The sequence below is a fragment of the Myxocyprinus asiaticus genome, chromosome 13, assembly GCF_019703515.2.
Source record: "Myxocyprinus asiaticus isolate MX2 ecotype Aquarium Trade chromosome 13, UBuf_Myxa_2, whole genome shotgun sequence".
Taxonomy (NCBI): domain Eukaryota; kingdom Metazoa; phylum Chordata; class Actinopteri; order Cypriniformes; family Catostomidae; genus Myxocyprinus; species Myxocyprinus asiaticus.
The window spans coordinates 37,079,710-37,088,554 of record NC_059356.1 but is presented as its reverse complement, the minus strand read 5'-3'; the positions used below and the strand labels follow the sequence as shown (position 1 = coordinate 37,088,554).

At 35.0% G+C, this 8,845-nt stretch overlaps 1 long non-coding RNA gene across 1 annotated transcript; it reads left to right on the top strand.

Moving 5' to 3' along the window:
* Positions 1-3,855: 3,855 nt before the first annotated feature.
* On the top strand, positions 3,856-6,991 carry LOC127450546 (uncharacterized). The gene is made up of 3 exons (XR_007899000.1): positions 3,856-4,463; positions 4,589-4,668; positions 5,954-6,991. It is a non-coding gene; the product is annotated as an uncharacterized LOC127450546 (long non-coding RNA).
* The last annotated feature ends 1,854 nt before the right edge of the window (positions 6,992-8,845 follow it).

Genomic DNA, 8,845 nt, shown 5'->3' with positions numbered 1-8,845 from the left:
ATTTATTTATGGATTTTATGCAGGATTTTTATGTTTATAATTAAGAATTTGCTTAAAGGAATAGTTCCCCCAAAAATGAAATCTCTCATCATTTACTCATCCTCATGCCATCCCAAATGTGTATACTTTCTTTCTTCTGCAGAACACAAACAAGGATTTTAGTCGAATTTCTCAGAATCTGTTTGTCCATTCAAATCAAGTTAATGGTGGCCAGAACTTTGAAGCTCCAAAAATCACATAAAGGCAGCATAAAAGTAATCCATAAAACTCCAGTGATTAAATCCATAATTTCTGAAGCAATATGATAGGTGTGGGTGAGAAACAGATCAATATTTAAAGGAATATTCTGGATTCAGTACAAGTTAAGCTCAATCGACAGCATTTGTGGCATAATGTTGATTACCACAAAAATAAATTTTGACTTGCCCCTCATTTTCTTTAAAAAAATTTAAAATAAAATACAAATCTGGATTACAGTGAGGCATTTACAGTGGAAGTGAATGGGGCCAATGTTTTAATGTTAAAATACTCACTTTTTCAAAAGTATAAACACAAGACATACAATATGTGTGTAAACATGATTTTAGTGTGATAAAATCACTTACTAACCTTTTTCTGTGTAAAGTTATAGCCAATTGTATAACTTTGTTGCCATGACAATGTAATGTTAACAAACCCTAAAATTTTACAATTTAAACAACTTTACAGCTTAAATAATACATGAGTTTTAACATAAGAATTAATGTAAGTGCTTTTATAAAATTACCCTCCATAAATTGTCCATATTCACTTCCATTGTAAGTGAATCACAATAACTTTGATTTTTGCTGTTTTTTTAAAGAAAAGGAGGGACAAGTTAAAATAATTTTTTGTGGTAATCAACATTTTTATCGGTATTATCGGTATAAGTCCTTTTTTACTATAAATTCTCCTCCCTGCCCAGTAGGTGGCGATATGCACAAAGAATACAAATCGCCAAAAACAAAAGAAGAAGAATGTGCAAGTGAAGCGGACATTTATAGAATATATTATATATATATATATATATATATATATATATATATATATATATATATATATATATATATATATATATATATATATATGTGTGTGTGTGTGTGTGTGTGTGTGTGTGTGTGTGTGTGTGGACTTCAGTTCGGCTTTCAACACCATCATCCCAGCTATACTCCAGAATAAATTAAACCAACTCTCTGTTCCCATGTCTATCTGTCAGTGGATTAACAGCTTTCTGACAAACAGGCATCAGCTTGTGAGACAGGGGAAACTCACTTCCAGCACCTATACAATCAGCACTGGTGCCCCCCAGGGATGTGTGCTCTCCCCACTACTCTTCTCCCTCTACACCAATGACTACATCACCAAGGACCTCTCTGTCAAGCTCCTGAAGTTTGTAGACGACACCACTGTCATCGGCCTCATCCGAGATGACGATGAGTCTGCATACAGAAGGGAGGTTGAACAGCTGGCTGTATGGTGCAGTCAAAACAACCTTGAGCTGAACACACTCAAAACAATGGAAATGATTGTGGACTTTAGGAGGAACACCCCAACACTGTCCACCCTAACCATTCTAAACAGCACTGTGGCAGCAGTGGAGTCATTCAGGTTCCTGGGCACTACCATCTCACAGGACCTGAAGTGGGAGACCCACATTGACTCCATTGCGAAAAAGGCCCAGCAGAGGTTGTACTTCCTTCACCAGCTGAGGACGTTCAACCTGCCACAGGTGCTGCTGATACAGTTTTACTCAGCGGTCATTGAGTCTGTCCTCTGCACTTCAATAACTGTCTGGTTTGGTTCAGCTACGAAATCAGACATCAGAAGACTACAAAGGACAGTTCGGACTGCTGAGAGGATTATTGGTTACCCCCTGCCCCCCCTTACCCTGCCCACTACCTTTTTGAACTGTTGCCTTCTGGCTGACGCTTCAGAGCACTGAGCACCAGAACCATCAGGCACAGGAACAGTTTTTTCCCTCAGGCTATCCATCTCATGAACAGTTAAATTGCCCCATTGAGCAATAACTAGGTGCAATACACAGTTTAATCTTTCTTATATTTATCCAACACATCCAACCTCTTCTGCCATTTCATTCCTCTGAAAAAATAAATAAATAAATAAATAAATAAATTTGCACTGAACATAACAGATTGTATTAGATTTGCACTACCCGTGTGTATGTGTGTATGTATGTATGTGTGTGTCTTTACGTATGTGTATAATTATTTTTTATTTTTTATTTTTTATTATTATCTATGTCTTGCTGCTGTTTTTGTATTGTTTTTGTATTGTTGTACACTGGAAGCTCCTGTCACCAAGACAAATTCCTTGTATGTGTAAGCATACTTGGCAATAAAGCTCATTCTGATTCTTATTCTATATATATATATATATATATATATATATATATATATATATATATATATATATATATATATATAATTAGAATCTGTTTTTAAATTTGTGTTTGTTTTTCAGCCACACCTATCAAATAGCTTATGAAGGTTGATTAAAGAACGCCTTCAAAGTTCTGGCCACCATTCACTTGCACTGAAATATTCTTCTAAAACCTTAATCTGTGTTCTGCAGAAGAAAGAAAGTCATATTGTTCTACATCTTTGAGAGCATGAGGGTGAGTAAATGATGAGAGAATTTTCATTTTTGGGTCAACTATCCCTTTAATCCTGTGTCCGGTTTGCTATTTACAGCTAAGTTTTCCTATCTGAATGAATTGTAAAATTACTACAAGTAGACAAGTAGAAAATTTAAACGAGCATTGGTTCTAAAATCGCCTTGATGTGTTTCCAACAAAGTCATGAGAGATTTCGTGCCAATTATTTTTCAGATCAGTACTTCATGCAGGGACTTTGAGTCAAGTTAACGCCTGCTGCCATCGTGTGGCTGTTGCGCTCCCCTTTAATTTCCACAATACCTCTTCCAGGTGATAGTGGGCGCAAAAGGTTAGAGTTAGACAAGCTCGGCCTCTCAAAGGACGCATCAGCGAGACACGGAAGTAAAGCGCACGGAGTGCCGCAGCGCTAAGCAAAAATGGGTGTGCAAATAAAAGTTGACCTGCTCGAATAGGTTGCTAGCCACGCTGTCTTTGTTATTTAGGGTGACTAGAGTTTTTTTTTATTTTTTTTTTATCACATTCCATATATGCCATAAGACAAAATAGTATTTACACTGCCTGTTCAAAAGTTTACATTCTTTAATAATTTTTCATGAGTCCCTGCTTTGTCCTGAGCAGTGAAGCTGCCCACTTTTCTTGAGAAAAATCCCCCAAATACTGTACATTCTTTGGTTTCCCAGCATCTTCTGCACATATTCTGAGTTCTTCCCAACCATGGCTTTATGATATTGACATCCAGCTTTTGACACTTAGGACAGTTGATGGACACATACACAACTGTTTTACGAAAGGTGCAAACATTCACTGATGCTCAAGAAGGCAACAAAAGAACCAAAGAGATGCAAACTTTTTAACAGGATGATTTGCGTATATTAGAGTAAATTTTGTGTTATGTAGCTTTTGAAGGGCAGTACTACATAAAAAATATGATCTTTTATCTCATATATTTGTATACATTCTGAAAGGGGTGTGAAAACTTATAAAACAAAAAGGGTATGCAAACTTCTCCACTTAACTGTATACATAGTTTGTGAAAAAGTATTATTTTATATGTTGTTTTTCACTATTTAACCACATTTTAGCTTTTTTGTTTTAATGTACTATAATTCCATGTAGCCTTTTCTATCCATATAATTTCATATTGCATGTGCAATTATGTCTTGTCATGTCAGGTACACATTTTAACACAAAATTCACAACATTGGAACCTAATATTCAAAATACAATCCCCACTTGTCAACATTTGAGTGCTTGTACTATGTAAAAAGTGCAGTGTAGCTGTCTGAATGGGACATTGTCTGATTTACCTCCATGCTCGTGGGAAAATAAACATTCACAGTGACAGCAAAACACATCGCTTACATTTTCACGTATCGCAGGAAGAAATGGATCTGCTTCTTTTAGCTCATTGTTGAAAACGCATTTTTATTTGGCCATTTCTAACTTGCCCTGACTGGCAGGATGACAAAGAGCGCAAGCGCATGACGTCATTTCAATGGTAACCAGATACATTTCAGCTGATTGAAAGTATTGTCAAATCAACGTGCGACGCATCAAAATTGCTTCTCCCCTTTGCAAACGATACCAGAGACAACAGCTAGAAGGACAATGAGGATATTAATTTAAGAAGAAAAAAAATCAGTGAGCTTACCAGCTGAAACCGGGACATAATAAAAATTTTTTAGAGAATTGTCGGGACACCGGGACACACTTCTTCTAACGTCTGGTCACCCTATTGTTACTATCAAAACATCTGTAACAAGGCTTGGGAAACTGAGCAGGATTTGAACCGGCCTCTCCGGCATGGGAGGTGGGTGCTCTAACGAGGAGGCTAAAGGCTACAGCCTCTAACGTCAGTCGCTGGTGCGCCTCTTTTAACCTTTAGTTTAACCTTACTGTCAGCTCACGCCTCCTCTTCACTCTTGTGTGTTGCAGTGGTGGATGAGGGTACGAGCCCCGCTTTCAGGAGCTCAAGCAGGTTGTCACTGCTGTTACCATCATACCTGCAAACTCAGGTATGTTATGTGGAGAGTTAGTAATTACATTGCTACAATATAGTATTAGTGCTTTTTAATGTGTTTCTATTAACGTGGTATTCCATGTTGTTCAATAAAAAAAAGATGCAAAAATGTTTTATACCACAGTATACAGTACACAGTTTTAAGGTGCATTGCTAATATTATTAGCTATTTAATATTTAGTAATAGCTCAATTAAAAAAATATTAGTCTGATCATTTAAAAAAAAAAATGTCTAAATTTAGACTAAATAAAATACATTGAATTGAATGCCACACTGTCAAACATATTTTGTAATTATTTATTTATGTATTTATTTATTATTTAATTATCATAGAATGGTGACTGAAGCTTTCTTTCCTCCTAACATCTCCTTTTGTGTTCCACAGAGTAAATAAAGTTATTCGGTTTTAGAACAAACATGAGGGTGATGATCAGGAACTAAAAAACAGTTGAAGGAACGAAAACTGAAAATGAACGCATTTTTTACAATAAAGTGATTTTCAGTTGTTCTGGAGTGAAACGTTCTTTTTTCATTTTAGTAAACGGTTATAACCGATTATTTTCAATTCAATATTTTTTTCAAGAAACCGAAGGCCAAAGGGTTTATCACAGAACATTTTTGGAACAACAACACTTTTAACATGAAAATTAAACATGTTCTTTGATCCAGAAGGAAACTGCTGCATCACACATTTCTTTGTCATTTGTAAAGAAATTGCCCGTTGTTGATGTCACATTCTGTGAATGAAGACCTTTTGAACAATTATGTATAATTACTACATATACTGTACATGCACGGCTAATCCAGAAACAAGGAAAACATTAGTAGAGGTAAAAAGTACATTTCTCAGTTGTTTTCAAGTCTTCACTGAATTATTGTTAATACAGATTTGATGCTGCTGGGTTTTGACTGTGAAGCAGATAATTACAATTATACTTAACAAGCATACAGTTAACAGTTATGATTTCAATGCTAATAAATCCACCACAGAGGAAAAAAATAATTTGCTTATTTTAGCTTATTTTGGTGAGACAAGTTGCTTATTTTGTGCTTGTTTTTCCAGACCAGTTCTAACTGGTGGTTGTGGAACTTCTGAACCAGAACAAAAAATACTGTTTTTGCTCAGAATGAACCGAAATGAAAAACATTTAGTTTTTAGTCCCTGGTGATGATAACAGAATTCTCTACATTCAACAGTAAAATCATAATTAAATGATTAGAGGTGATTTTATGCGTGTATCTCTCTTTACTTTGTGTCTCCTTTTCTCTCCTCCACAAGATTATGGATGCTGTCCAAAGAGCACATGATGGCCAGCCAGTGGAGAAGATCACCAAGAGCCAGCCTCCTTGTGTCATCCTCTAACAACTCATAACCCTTCACGTTTGGCTTAATTTACTGTTCCTGCACATGATCTGTTATCATGAAAATGCAAGGCTTAAACTCAATAAGCAAATGATATAAATGTCTAAAGAGAGAGGTGCAGGATCCTCAAACATCGCCTCCTCTTCACTCCTTCTGTCTGGTTGCTGGACATAAATGATTATCGTAACTCTAAAGTTGGTAATTACGGTATGAGGCCTGCAGTCCATGCAGCCTTAAAGCAGGAGGAGAAAGTCGGGGGAAGGTAAGGAGGAAGCCAATAGTGAGGTTAATGTCTGTATAGTGAGTTCCTGTTTGGATAGTCACATTGCCACCTGGGGTCACTGTTATTCTGTTTATTTGTTGCCTTTTCATGTTTGGGGGTTTGTAATAAAGAATAAATGCAAAATGTGTAATGATAATGCTAAAATACTAAAAACAGTTGCTGTAAGAAGGGAATGTTCAATTCACCTACAGTAAATATGCAGAGGTCTTTGTGGAGGTGTCACATCAGACTTGAAGTTTTAAGGGACCTCTTGTGTTTACTTGTCCTTTATGTCCACCATCCACATTTCAGCATGAAGAGATCTCATCTAATAAAAAAAAAAAGAGCATAAAAAATGTGAATCCTTGGAATGTTTGTTTAAAGTACTATAGGGAATATACAGCTGAAACTGATTTCATAAGGCTCAGGCAGTATACTGGCAAGCATTTTTATGGAGTAGTTTTGTGTGTTTTTCTTAATTATAGTGTTAGAGAATTTTTCAATGACTTTGAGCCACGGCCACACGGTTAGCACATTTATTTACTCTTTGTAGAATCGACTTACTACTGAAGTCTTTGTGAATACTTTCTATGACACACATACTGTATAGTTAATGAAATGATGCACCTTCAGTCAGTTCTGACTTCTGATTTTGTTGGATGATATAGTTATAAACTTGGAATGGAGCAACATTGTGTGTTCATGTGAAATTATTTGGAATATGGTCTATCAAAAAGATTTGAAATGATAATAAAATAAGAATAATGTTCATTATTGCGATCTTCTAAAATTGCAATAGAGGATTTTAGTCAGTAGTTATTTTATTGGGGTCATAAACCAAAACTAGTTTAATTTAGAAATACAGTGGGGTGTGAGTTATTGCTAGTGGGGGAAAGGACAGTGATGTTTAGCTGCTTGTTTAACATGATCGAGATTTATTTTTTCTTCAATTTGTTGTTGACCATAAACAAAATACATGTATTGTGCAAATACTTTCTGTGAATTCTGGTTTGCTCCTGATCTCAAAGATGTTTAAAATATGCAGTTTGAAGTCTATGTTGGAATAGTCAAATGTAAAATAAAGTGCATAACAAGTTTTGGGATAGTTCACCCAAAAAATGAAAACTCTCTCATAATTTACTCACCCTCATGCCATCCCAGATGTGTGTGACTTTCTTTCTTCTGATGAACACAAATTAAGATTATTAGTAGAATATCTCAGCTCTGTAGGTCCATACAATGCAAGTGAATGGTGACCAAAACTTTGAAGCTCCAAAAAGCACATAAAGGCATCACAAAAGTAATCCATACAACTTTAGTGGATTAATCCATGTTATCAGAAGCAATATGTCCTTTTTTACTATAAATGTCTAATTTTACTTCCATATTCTTCTTTTGTTTTTGGCGATTTGCATTCTTTGTGCCTATCATCCCTTACTGGACAGGGAGGAGAATTTATATTTAAAAAGGACTTAAATATTGATCTGTTTCTCACCCACACATTTATATCACTTCTTAAGAAATGTATTTAACTACTGGAGTCATATGGATTGCTTTTATGCTGCCCTTATGTGCTTTTTGGAGCATCAAAATTTTGGTCACCATTCACTTGCATTAAAGAGCTGAGATATTTTTCTAAAATATCTTTATGTTCTGCAAAATAAAGAAAGTCATACACAGGGTTGGGGAGTAACGGAATACATGTAATGGGATATAAATACAAAATATAAGTAACTGTATTCCACTACAGTTACAATTTAAATCATTGCTAATTAGAATACAGTTACATTCAAAAAGTATTTAGATTACTGAAGAGATTACTTTGCATTTTATTGTCATTTGTTTCATTTAATATTTAGTCCTTTCAGATGGAAAACATTTATACATATAAATGATGCGATCCAAAGTGCATTTGAACAGCGGTGAAACACTTTCTTATGATGTGTTACATTCATACGAGCATACAGAGAAGTAAGTTTGGAGAAGGAAGAAATAGAAATAAAACTTGTGTAAATTGTCAGCTTTACGCTAAGTTAAAATGCTATTTCTAGCCATTTTACATGCACATGTTACCAGGCACGATCATATTTTTTAATCAACAAAATTCAGGTTGGATCATAATTTCTTTTTTTCTAGTAAGACCTTCAATATTAGGGCAAAAATCGCATTCTTGATAATTGTTGTATTGTTTTCCTGTAAAAATATCTAAAAATCCTTAAAACAAGATCAATTGGATTTATCTTGTTTTAGAAACAACACTGCATAAGATATTTAGGTTTTTCAGAGAATGTATTTTTAACGTGTATTTTGTCTTACTGTACTGGCAGAGTTTTTATAGTCAAAACAAGTGAAAAAAATCTACCAGTGCTGAAGAAGTAATCCAAAATATTTAGAATACATTAATGACCTTGAGTAATCTAATGGAATACATTACAAATGACATTTTACAGCATGTATTCTGTAATCTGTAGTGGAATACATTTCAAAAGTAACCCTCCCAACCCTGGTCATACACAACTTGGATGGAATGAGGGTGAGTAAATGAT